Source organism: Cupressus sempervirens, chromosome 3, assembly GCF_028749045.1.
Source record: "Cupressus sempervirens isolate cs-2001-9-10 chromosome 3, ASM2874904v1, whole genome shotgun sequence".
Taxonomy (NCBI): Eukaryota; Viridiplantae; Streptophyta; class Pinopsida; order Cupressales; family Cupressaceae; genus Cupressus; species Cupressus sempervirens.
Window position 1 is genome coordinate 563,617,249 of NC_143120.1, and position 13,770 is coordinate 563,631,018.

At 30.8% G+C, this 13,770-nt stretch overlaps 1 pseudogene; it reads left to right on the top strand.

The window, feature by feature from the left end:
* Window positions 1–7,934, top strand: part of LOC149567670 (transport inhibitor response 1-like protein pseudogene) — an 82,637-nt pseudogene extending 74,703 nt beyond the window's left edge.
* Window positions 7,935–13,770: the final 5,836 nt, after the last annotated feature.

Below are 13,770 nucleotides of genomic sequence, written 5' to 3' on the forward strand. Positions count from 1 at the left end.
CTAGTAGTTTTTCCCAAATTGGGTTTCCATGTAAATCATTGTGCTAAGTGTGTTGATGAATCTGTTATTTTTGATACTTTACATTTCTGCAAGTTGACATGATAGTAACCCACAAGTATTAGTGATTGCATAATCTCATGGATGCATGCATGGATATGAATGTTTTACGGGTTCACTAAGTTGTGAAAAGTTTTATTTATACATCTAGACCTTGGATAACTTATTCACCACCCCCCAAGTTATTCTAAAGTATTCCAAAAAAACCATTCTGATGCTAATTTTTCATATCATTAGAAAGTGCTCAATCACCTATATTCAAAATTTCAGATATGAGACACATATTACCAAATTTACCAAAAAAAATGAAGATCAATCTAGCCAACTTACCAGTTTAGGAAGATGTGAAATATTTGTACACCATTCACACCTTTAGGAAAGTGAGAACAAATGCATGATAGTGATAAGTTATAACCATGCATGTGATCATTTGAGAACTTAGAATATTTTTTACATACAAATAAATAATTTCATCCTTGAACAGCATGGAGATCTTGTGATGCAGTGGAAAGTAAATGGACAAATAGGTAGAGACTGCCTATGATTGATTTGCCATAATGCTGGTATTTGTTTTTTATTGCCAAGGCTGCAATAGTTCCCTTGACCCAATGACATGGATAGACACCTATCACATAACTGCATGCAACTATATCTTGATTTGTGATGTCAAAAAGATGTGCAAGCTAATTAAGGTAGGGTATTAACTGGGAATGTTAGGACACTAAGGTAGATGATTTTTGAGTGACACTTATAACAACTTTATGTAACTTTATTTTAATGTTTACCATGGAATATGAGAAAGCTAACCAAGGTGAGTTGTAAGCTACTATTGCTAAGGTAGAAAAGATGTAACACATCAAATATAACAAGCATGTAGTTTTTGAGTGGAACCAACTTAAGCATAACACATTGGTCATAAGGCTTACATATAAAAATAATCACAACCATCAAAAAACATCTACAACATTAAAATAATTATTAAGAACCATGTTATATATTAATTTGTAACATCATATGAATTAACATTCTCTAAGCATCTTTTGTGCTTTAGATTCTTTGTATTCTATGTTTTGGAACCATTGCACTTCAAACTATCAACATGATTGCATGACACAGAGAAAGAAAGAGATGGAGAAACAAAGATTGACACCTTGACAATAGTTGTGAGCACACATAATTAAGACAATGTAGTAGTAGGCACATGGTTGTAATGCACTAAAAATAATTTCTTGACAAAAATGCCCAGTGAATTGTTATTTTTGAAATTGTTGCCTCTTCCTTATCAATATGTGACTTATGAAATCACTATATCATTTGCATTTACAACTTTTTTCTCTATGAAGATATGAGATATATCTTTAAATTTTGATTTCATTCATAAAGGACAATTGAGAATCCTCTTCTTCTAACACATCACTACATGTGTTATACTGATTATGACGGATAACCTAAGATAAAATTGATTTTGTTTTTGTATTACATTTAGAAATCTAAAGAATAGAAACTTATTTAGGTTACTATTGGTCTTCCTAAGCATGAATTAGATGGTAGTTTAATGAACACATTTGAATCTTTCTACCTTAGTGATGGGGTGAATGGATCTACAAGGCTTGTAATCAATAGGTTGAACTAATATTGAAGGATGGAACATACACCTATATTTTTCCTAGTATGAAGAAGGAATCTTGAATAGTGTTGTTTGTAAGAGCCAAAAAATGGTTGGTTTAGGACTATGGAATGCAATTGTGGTAGAGAGTTTCAAATGCATCTTTTTAATGTCAAAAATCTAACAATGAAGAGTCATCTAAAGAAGATGAAGTATGAATAATGGTATTAAATTAATGGTCCATTACACATTTTAGGACATCTATACCATTTTTGTAGTTATATATAAGTGTTTCTTTTTATTTAATGGATTGTTCATACTTGCTACCACAATTTTCCAAGTTTGAGTAAGTGTATGCTAGCATCTTACTCAGCCAATGCTCTAATCAGTTAGTGAAAAGGATAGATAGTTTTGGTTATATTAGAGTGAATGGAAAATACATTCAAAAAACCTACAATATGAAAGGAATCTCTATAAATTCCAAATATTGTCAAAAGACTTTTCTATAAAATCAAGGATGTCATATATTTTTTCAAAAATAATAATAAACATGAAATTTACTTTGATTATACTATTTAGTATTAAATAGATCAATTGTCAATAATGATACATAATCATTTTTATTGTGACGATGACTTCACCAATAGAATCTAATCTTTCCACATGGTAAATTAAATGTTTTACAATTTCTGAAGCATGTCTTAATTGATGGTCACATTCACCAATCTATGGTAAAAGTTTAAGTCGAGTTTTAGGTAAAGTACATATATTTGACAAGTGTCTCTATTTCGGAGACTTTCTTAGGAATTTTTTATCCTTTTAATCTTTGGCTTGAAATAGATTATACTATAAACAAGTGTCAATATTTCAAAAACTTTCTCTAAAACTTGTTTTACATTAAGTTTTTGGTCCGAAATGGGATTTAGACCGTTGATTTAGGATCATCTAATGGTCATTAAATAGGGTTTTTGAATCTTGTATGATACAAATTTATGGTTTCTATATATTTTAACTTTTTTTCATGAATTTTTGAAATAATTAAAGATTCACCACAGTTTTACAAAATTATCACATGACGAAAAAAAAATTGCCAATAAAATTAAATTTTCCCCCTAAATAATGTTGGATCTATCACAATTTTATACATTTTCCAAAGTGAGGTTTCTTAAAGTTATCCTTGAAGAGCATGGATGAGGCATATGAAGACCAAGGAGGTAATTGGGAGTTGTTAAGGCCAATAATGGTTTATCCTTATGAAAAAACAAATATATTTGTAAATCGTTCATATGGTCCTAAAGGGACCATAGGACCTAAATATGGATATAAGGGGATAAGGTCATGTAAGGGGATTATTAATGTTATTAGGAAACATAATTCATACGAATAAATTTATTGAAAAATATATTTGAAGTGTTTGGATTGATTAGGAGATATATTGTTAGCTAATTCAAATTCAAATTCAAACTTGAATAGTAACAACTAGTTAAGGATTTGAGTAGGTATTGGGTAATTAGGAAATATAATAAACTAAAAACTAGTATGGCTGGTTTGGGAAGTTGGATATTCATTTTCAAAATCCTTTGAGAGCATTCCATGACAATGTAATGAGGAGGATAGCATTGTACAGACAAATCACAGAAAAGGCAATAAACAATTTCATTTCACGCAATTTCCTATGATCTTGTATGTTATTTTGATATCTCTAATTAAGAAATCAGTTTGGATGAATGAAGTTTGATATTTAAGATAATTTTAAACCATTTGGATGATCATTTAGTTTTGTACAATCAGATTTCTCACAACAGTGCTGATAGACCTAAGGAAATTACATTATTTCTCTTCGTTTTGAGGCTTTTTATGGAACATAGAGCCATTATATGAATTCCCATATTTGATTCTCATATATTGGACTCCATTTGACTTGTAAAATATGATCCTAACAATATAACATGCACGAATAGTGAATTTCTTGGTGTACATTAACTTTTGTGGAGAAAAGTGCATGAGATTTGTGCTAAGGGTATAACAACTAAAGATCTTCCTTAACAACAGGATTATTTTATGATTGAAGTTTAATATTTATATCAAATATAAGGTGAGATAAATTTCAATGAGTTTTAGAAGTGTTGGGAAATGGTTTTTCTAGAAAGCCCTAATTTTAGGCATATATATGTGAGGGTTTTGTGACTGGCCTTTTAAATAAAGGTATAGGATCAAATAAACTTGAAAACCATTTTTTTAATATCAAAATAAAATAATTTTCATATTGATAAGGTTTTCATACAAGTATTGCATAGGGCTTCTTTGTAAAAGTGAGCAATTTCACCCTTAAAAATAGTGTCAAGTGTGGAACACTAGGGTATGGTAAAAAACAACCATATTTAAATTTTTGATATGTTTTAGTAGGATGAAAAGGGTATCTAAAACCCTAATTTTTTTTGAAAATTTTTTTGGAAAAAAATTGATAAAATAGGCAAAAATAGCTACAACAACACTAATTAGGGAAGTAGCCCTAGTGGGACAGCAAATTGGATCTGCTTATAAGATTAGCACTTGAGACTTTGCAAGTTGATTATTTTGGTTGGTTTGGGTAATTAGAGGTTATTTGAACATTTTAAAATCATTGGAAAAGTTAAATATATATCTTTAGTCATTTGAGTCATTTGGTGCCTAAGAAGACATTGTGATGAATACAAACTTCTTGTAGCATTTAGAAAAACACTTGGCATAAAAGCCTTAAAGATCCATTTTTCCTCATAAAAGAAAGACTTAAGATAAAACAAATGACTAAATTAATTATATTTGGCACCAAAACATAATAGAAAGGAAATCCATCAAACATGAGATAGTATGTTAAAGGAACAAGAAGATTCTAGTACATTCCAATACAAGTAGCTCTATTGAGAAAAAATTGATGACCCTATTAGGAACACCATTGCAATAAAAGAAATAAAATTAAAGGAAAAATTAGAACATGATCCATGCATTTGATTTTAATGAATCAAAAGGAGCATCCCTAGATAGTGGATATAATTTCAAGGAATTGTAAAAATACCTGCATAGATATCTTCACTTATACTAATAATACGAGATGCCTTGGTTATGCCTCCTCTTGTAATATGGAAAATCTTATCAAAGACACCCAGATGTTCATAATGCATGCAAACCTTGCAAAAGATGAGGTGGTCTAAAATCAAGTTTAAAGAACTAAAGCTTAGTTAAAATCATAAACAAATATGGAAAAGCCTCTAAAACTACAGCTGTGATGTTAAATATCTAATGTTTGATTCTTGATTAGACATAATGAAGATAAAGATGAAACACTGCACAAAATATCAATTAAAATAAGCTTGATCAATAGATAAAATCCAAACATGATCAAGAAGTCCCAAATTATGCCTTCTAGTGAAGACACACTCCCAAACACCAAGAATAGTAGTAGACCTAAGGCTGTGATCAATAGTATATTCTTCTAAGAGACTCCAAACTTTCAAAGCTTCTTCAAAGTGGTCATCCTTATAGAAATAATAATATTATTCCACATTACAGTGAAAGAATTAAAACACTACTAATTAGTATTTATATTCTAAATAATAGAGAACTTATTACTATCAAATCTTTTCCAAAAAAATTCAATAAAATCATCTCCCAATAAAACTTTTGACTTTACTTACATCTCAGGGAGTACTTCAAGGAAGTGGTGGCATTGTAGTCTTTGACCACTATAGAATTTTATTTTTCTCTTTGAATCACATGTGATTCAAGATAAAAACTCAAACACACACTAGAAGTTTAATTATATTTTGTATCCATATTAATATGAGGAGACATTAAGCTCTAAAAACTTTAAATTATTGGTGTCTAACTGATATTATTGATTATTACCTCAATGAATTTGATATAATATATGCTAGCTATCTTGGAAGATGGATTTGTTTTTAATTGTGGAACAACTATTGTCTTGTGGAGGGCTGGTAATTCCCCTAGTTTGGTTGTATTAGGATGCTCTATTTTGTATCCCAAAGGCTTCTAGATTTTTTTATATTTTGTGGATACTTGTCATTCTAGGATTTGACACTTCAATACCATCTTGAGATCACATATTTGCAACCTTTCCCCAATTTAAAATTTAAAATTTAAAAATAATATAGATGTTTTGTATTTTGTATTTCTAGTGTACCATACATTTCATACATGATGAGAAACTTACATTAGAGTTGACATTCACTAGTGGTGAAGTAGAACCTGTGATTAGAGAGGGTAGTTATAGAAGTGTAAGTAGTGTTGGTGATAGATGATTCATATGCAAATGTTCTTCAAATCGATACTTACAAATATTTTGAGATACTGATGTATAGATCTAAAGTCTAAAATTAGTAAGTGATGTAGCTATAATAGGATCTACAGTTTCACCTTTACAATTGGTAGAAAATGCAGGCATTTGACTAAACTAGATTTGAGTGAGGTTGAGTTAGTAGATAATGAAGAGGATGTTGGAATCCTTTCCTAAGAAAATGACCTCCTCAATATCTCTTATCTTTGACTATTTAGATGTTCCAGTAAATTTTGATGTGCTTGAAAGGTTAGTAACAAGGTGCCCATCCCTAAAGAAGCTTAAGTTGAATAAAACTATCTCTAAAGTATAATCACAACTGTTGATATTAATAACACCATAGATTACTCATAGAGGAACAAGATCAATTGTATATGAGTTATCTCCAGAACATGCATAAAATCTTCTAGCAGAATTCAACAAACATTCTCAAATTTAATGCTTGTCAAGATTCTATAAACTTGTGCTAGAATATTTGACTATGGTTTATCCAATGTGCTCAAATTTGAATTCTCTAAACATAAGCTATGCACTTATTCAAAAATTTGAATTAGAATGAATCATCCATCATTTTCATAAAGCACAATGTCTTTGGGATCTGGATTCAATGGAAGATAGTGATCTAGAAGAAGTTGCAATAACATGCATGAATTTGAGGGATCTTTGAGTGTTTCCATAGATGTATGATGCAAGGTCATCTAAGGGTCAAGGCTATTGACTTAGATGTGGGTTTTAGTCGACATTTACTTATGGGGGTCATAAAACTTGGATGTGGGTTTTGGCTAAAATTTTATAGGTAGTTGCAGTAGAAGGAGTTATTTCGATTTTTGATGGAGCTTAGCTTGATAGGTGGCCATTTTGACATTTTTCCAAGATCCTAAAAACTCATCTTGACCTTCGAAATTGGCTTTCAGTGTTTTTTTTCCAATTTTTTTAGAATTTTGTTTTTGTAATAAATTTGAAATCATATCTTTGATTTCGTTGATTAGTTGGCAATTCATCTTGCCTTAGTTGGGGGCTTTTCTTGGGAAAAAATGGGATTCATAGGATAAGTTTTTAAAAATTACCAAAAATGGAAATTTTTATTTTTCCCAAAAATCTACCAAATATGGTAATTTTCAAAATTGTAATAAGTAGATGTTTTTTTCATTATAGAGGCAAGGTAGAGTTGGAGAATATTTTTTACTGAAGAACTTGGTTATTCTGAAATACTTATCTTGTGCAAAATTTAGATTTATTCTTTAATGATATTGGGGTTACATCATTGTATGTGAAGATGGAAAAGGTTGTGTATTAGAATTGGGCCTTGTTTTGATTTCATTGGAATGTCTAAATCTTTAGTTCATTCTTTAATTTTGTCAAAAAATAACCAATGAGGCAATTATGATAGTGTCAAGAAATCGTGCCAAACTAATAAGATTTCAACTTTGTATCATGGGATGACATACACCCAATCATGTAACTAGTTATTCAATATATGATGGATTTTGGGAAATCATAAAGAATTACAAATACCTAAAAATGCTAGCATTTTTTGGTCTTCTCATAGACAAATCATTTGAGTATATTGGAACATATGGTAAAACATTAGAAATCTTATTAATAACATTTGCTAGGAAAAGTGAATCAAAGTCTAAAGAATGTCTCAAAGGGGTGCAAAAGCCTTCAAAAACTTGATATAAAAGATAGTCCATTGGTGATTTTTCCCTCTTCTCTGGTTTGGATCACTATGAATCTATGCAATTTTTGTGGATGTTTTCTTGCAAACTTAATATAGAAGAATGCAAAGAGCTAGCAAAGAAGATGCCTAAACTTGGCATTGAAGTGATCAGAGATAATGTATCAGAAGACACTTATTTTTTGGAGAAGCTTTAGGTATATCTCTCTATAGTAGGATGATGAAAACACATGCCTTCATTTTTTACTACCATGTGGTGAGTTTTTCACTGAAATTTGAGGTCATATCTATATAATTTGTGTTGCTAACCTCTCAAATTTGTCAAGTGCAATTCTATTCAATTTGCAAATCTTTCATATATTTCCTTTTTCAATAAAGGCCAAATGTGAAGTTTATTAGGTCATGAAATTGTTACATTCCTACAATTTCTTCATGATTTGGTTGTAATAGGAAGGGTTGCAAAAGATAAATTGTCCACTGGTGAAGCATCTCATACTTGGTCTCTCAATCTCATTATAGTTAAATGCCACACAAAAAGTTCTTGAAACAAATGCTGAAAGGTGAACGATTACTAATGATTCCCTTCTATATGCATTGGGATATCATTTTAATAGACTAGAATATTTGATCTTCTTTTTCAGTTCAAAAAAATTGACAAATCACACAATCAACTAGGAAACAACCCGATTAAATCTGGATTGAATATTGCATTATTCCAATTTTAGTAAAAAAATCTTGTTGTGCCTACTACACTAGTTTCTCTCTATTATTACTTGGGGTACCTTTTCTAGAGTTGGGCTTTTATTTATTAGAAGAGTTGATCGATAACAAACCAAGTCTTTGGGAATCAAACTCAAGAAAATATTGTACATGAGAATAAAACATGTAATTAAGGTGAGAAATAAAATAGTTTTCAAATGTGTAGTTATTTTGATTTTATTATTGATGTTTTAAATTTTATACTCATTTTTTGAGCTCTAGCTAGAGTTTTCTTGATAGATCAGGGCATTTTGCATAAGTCTTGGTATCATAATAACATGTAAAATTGATTCAAATAGGGAAGAAGAGCTAGGAAAGGAGTTGGACAAGATAAAGTACTAGAGATGAATTTTTTAACACTTAAAATATCAAAATGGGAAGAATCATAGTAGTCCAAAATTGTAACAAACTAAGAGAAGCACACAAATTATGTGACTTTTGGTCTCTTTGTTGATGCTTGTGAAAAGTGTCACTCCCACTATATCATCATCCTTCCCTATGCTATTTTTTTATTTGTGCATTGAGGTACATCATTTTCATCATAATTTTCATATTTATAGATCCCTCTCATGGTAATGTTAGACCCTAGCTTCTCTATAGAGGTTGGGAGTGTGCACAGGTGTGGTGATAAACACTAATAGGCTAACATTTTCAATTTGGTGAATGTAAAAAGAATATTTAGATTTTTAAAAAATCATTCTCACCCTATATAAACAAAGATGAGAATAAAGAAAGGAAAATAGGTTTTGGGGAATTTGTAGCACCTATCACGGTATAGGTTTTTCCAAACAAATGACTAATGACTCATAATCTAGAAGCACACTTACATACAACATAATTTTTAATGTACACAAGATAATTCATTCTATCAAGAGAGGTAATTCTATTGGAACTACAAAGATTTACAATGGAAAAAAGAAAGGAATAAATCCCATATCTCAGTTGTTAATTACTAAGCTTGTTGCATAGATTTTCCTCTCAATGGGTCAAGAAAATATGCAAATAATGGCAATATAATTGTAGAAAAAAGTAAAATATACCTAATATGGTGAAAATGAGGTACATTACATATGAATTTTGTGCCTTTTGTAGCTCTGCCACACATTTGAACTCTCTAATGAAATTGGTAAAGAAATCATTTTTCAAAAACTATCAAATAGTGGAACAATATAGTAGTGTAGTCATTTTCACTTTGTGGTGGCAATTTGGCTTTACAAAGTTGTGATCAATTTGGGAAAGTAACCTACCTCGCACTATTAGACTTTTACCCCTTTGTTAAAATATATGTTGTGGTGGCAATTTGGCTTTACAAAGTTGTGGTCAATTTGGTAAAGTAACCTACCTCCCACCATTAGACTTTTGCCCCTTTTTAAAAATATATGCAATTTGTCTTTTAATCTTATTTTTAATTTTTAATCTGTGATAATTAAAATGATTAAAGAATAATTTAATACATAAAATAATAAATTTATTTTATCTTTTAAGAAATATTTTTATACATAGCAGTAGTGATACAAATGGGAAATCAAATTGGATAAAATAGTAATTAAAAATATTAATTAGTACTTAGTACTTGTGCCAAATAAGTGTATTTTCAAACAATCACACTACCAAAAATATTAATTTAAGACAAGTTACCATTGTTCTAAAGGCTCTTGTTTACAAGTAATATAATTTATAATTTATAATAACTAAAAGTTTAAGATGAAATATTATTGTTATCTTTGAAAAATGTCTTAAATGTTGTTCTTGTTTAGTAGTGGAATAAAATTATTGTGAGAACTAAAATCTGACCTAGGAATCTATATAAGAAAAATAGGCTCAATAGGTTGGCTTGTTGAGAATCACACAACAAGGATCTAAAAGAAATAGGCACCACACCCATAGGCTGAAATGTGTGAGGGCATCTACCTAGCATGTCCAAAATTGTTCCCACGTAATTCAAAAGGAATGTTAAACAAATAAAATTTAGAATTTTAAGTAGAAGATCTAAAGAAGGTGACCACAAAAAGAATTTAAAAACCAATTCTAGTGTTCCCAAATTCTTAAATAGAGAGAGAGCATAAGAAGAGGAGAGAATGTGTCAATAATGTAGATATAATATATATTCATAATAATCTCTCTCTCCAGCCATCTCTTTCAATGCTACCCTATCTCTTTGTGTCTATACATGTTAAATATATTTTTAATTAATAATAAATTATCAATACTTTTTACTATGGTTTTAACATCTACTGGCTATAAACTACTAATTATTTTAATTATTATTATTTTAATAAATGATTAAGAATCCAAATGAGTAATATAATAAGAAGAGAGATGAAGTAAGGAAAAAATATTATTAATACACCCATTTATTGATATAACTTTTAGAGGAAAGCTAAATAAATCAGTTTTTAATATTGATCATCATCAAAGAGCCTAAAATGGTGCATAAAATCTCCAAAGCTATTTAGCAAAGTGACTTGTGTCCTAGAAGATGCAAACCAAAACCACCATTTGTATGAGAAAAAGAAGAACGAAGGGTCTTGAATGAGTTATGGAAAATAAAATCAACCTAATCCATTAATAGATAAACATTAGAGAAAGTTAATAGAGGAATGCAAATGACTAATTATTAGTGATTGATTATCTAATAACTTATTTAGTTGTTTGTGTTTAGGTGACTAATTATTAGTGAATGGTTATCCAATCACATATATAGTCATTTATTTAGTACTTTATTTAGTTACTTACGTTTGGTTGATCTTGTGATTTACTTGGTGACCAAAGTAGTCACTTATTTAGTTACCTATAGTTGTAAATTACAAAGAAATAGTGGAATATGATCATTTTTAGTTGCATATTTGCCAAAATGTACTCGTGGGGAAGAGGTATTTATTTATCAAAGCATTTAGAAGATTTTGTTTCTTGTACCAACTAAAAATAGGTGTTTCTTATAGTTGTAGAGGACTTCTAGTCTTAAGATTAGAATTGCAGATTGATAGCTCTTTGATAGCTCTCAACACTTCACAAATTAAAATTTGGATTATCTAGGTATTTTTCAAATCTAGGTTGATAGTAATGAGGGATAATTGAAAACTTACCAGTTTAGACAAAGGGTCTCTTCAAAGGACTGTTAAGATTACTATTTGGCATGTGAGTTTTCTAAAAGTTAATTAAAAGATGAACATAAGGTTTATCAAACTGAAGAACAAATCTAGGAAATGACACCAATGCCTTGGCCACATAGTCTAAGCATGATCAGGGTACAAAAGAATGAAAAGTTCATTAAATGTGGTGTTAAATCTAAAGATCCCAGCCAATTCAAAAGGATAATCAAATAAAAGAGGATATGCATTCAAAAGGGGCTATCCTATTTATGCAAAAATACTTCAAGGAAGAATCAAGTGGAAACATGCGAGCTCCATAAAGAAAGATAATGAAGATTACCAAACAATTCAAAAAGGAAAGAATTGATAACTCACCAAGAGCCCTCAGAATGGATTCTCTCATCTAGTCATATAAGTGATTGATAAATAGGCTTTACAAGGATTTTTGATGAATGGACCGATGGAGAAAAAGATTTTCTCCAAGTTGCTAGATACTCATGATAGATTACACCTTGACAAGTCAAAGGAGTTGAATACATTAAGCACACATTGAGCTTGAAGAATAAAGATTCTGAAGTTCTAAATATCAAGGAAATTGAAAGGTACTCGAAATTTTTGGAATTTAGTTGTCATTTGAAACATGTCAGAAGAATGCTTGCTGATGAAGAAATGTCTTTTATCATTTCTTCCCTTTTGTTGGGGCTATTTGTTGTGGCCTCACAATGCATGCCCCATTTTGATTCATAAAATGGGGAAACCCTAGTTTCCAAATTCCCTATAAGGCATCTAGTCTAAAGCCTCAATTTTTTGGATCCTCCCTTGGGTCTAGGTCAAACCACAATCTTTGATTGGGAAGGGTCAGGCAGTCAGACGTAGGCAAAAAAAAAAGTTTAGGACTTTATTGTGCTTAAAGTGAGCACATGTGCACTTGTCCACATGCACATGTGTTTCAAGTGTGCACATGCACACGTCACCTCACTCTAGGGATGCACACATGTGTACGTGCACACCCTTGGGGATGCACACCTATGGAGGTGTGCACTTTGGTCCCCCTAGGTGCCTATATAAGATGCTCCCCTCACTTGCACAATGTCATAATGTACATGTGCATAGTTTTGCACATGCACACCATGCCCACCTTATCAAGGTGTGCATATGCACTGGTACACAACTATGCACTTTGTCATTTCCAAGGAAAAATTAGCACATTAACTAACCTTCCAAGGTGATCTAGTGCACAAAATAGGCTTTGGGGGGAAAATTCATTGTCTTGTCTATCTTGACTGGTGTTGACCTATTTTTCTTGTTAGTCAGAGTCTTTTGGAGTCTTATTTTGGGTCTTTCAGCATAATATGACTAATGTTTTCTTCTTTCTATAGATAAAATGGCATCTTCATTATGGGATTTCAGATAGAAGAAGTAGGAGTTCAGGTCTATGATAATGTTGGGATATAAAGAGGGTATAAATCATCAAAAATGGAAAAATAAGTACACTAGAGTGCTCCCAGACCTCATCTGACAAAAACCTAGAAAACATTTTCAAAACTAAGAATTTTGATTTTTTGGTGAATTGAACACCTTGCACAATTCCCTGCAGGTGTACAATTTGAAGATTTGGTGAATGAATTGTCTCTAGAGGGGGTGTGCAAGGTGCACATGAGTGCATTGTAATTTTGAGATATACCTAAGTTAAAGAACTCTAGAAAGTGTGCATGTGAAAATGTGCAAAGGTGTACAATTTTACAAGTTTTGAAGAGAAAAGTACATAGTTGCACAAGGTGCACAAATAGACCTAAATTATCAAAACCACATTTGAGGAAAACTTAGAAACCATTTTCAAAATTGAGAACTTTTATTTTTTAGTGAATTGAGCACCTTGCACAAATTTCATGAAGGTGTGTAGGTCTACATGTGTGCAGGTGTGAAGGTGCACAATTCTAAGAGGTGCGCTAACAATTTTGAAGAAGCAGTAGTGCACCAAAAGTTAACTGTTAGATGCTATTTTAAGAGCATTCCATGCACTAAAAATGTAACTGCAATTCAACTCCTAGAAACATTAAGAGAAGGTCAAGCTTCCATTTTAAGAGTTTCCAGTGACTCTCATATCCTCTTACAACTTCCTTCTTCTTATCTACTTCTTCTTTCATTGTTTTAAATCATGTAATTGATATAAACAAGGGTGGAGACCTACTTAGCACCATATAGAGAAAAAAATTGTATATAATTAGATTTGTTTTATTAATTT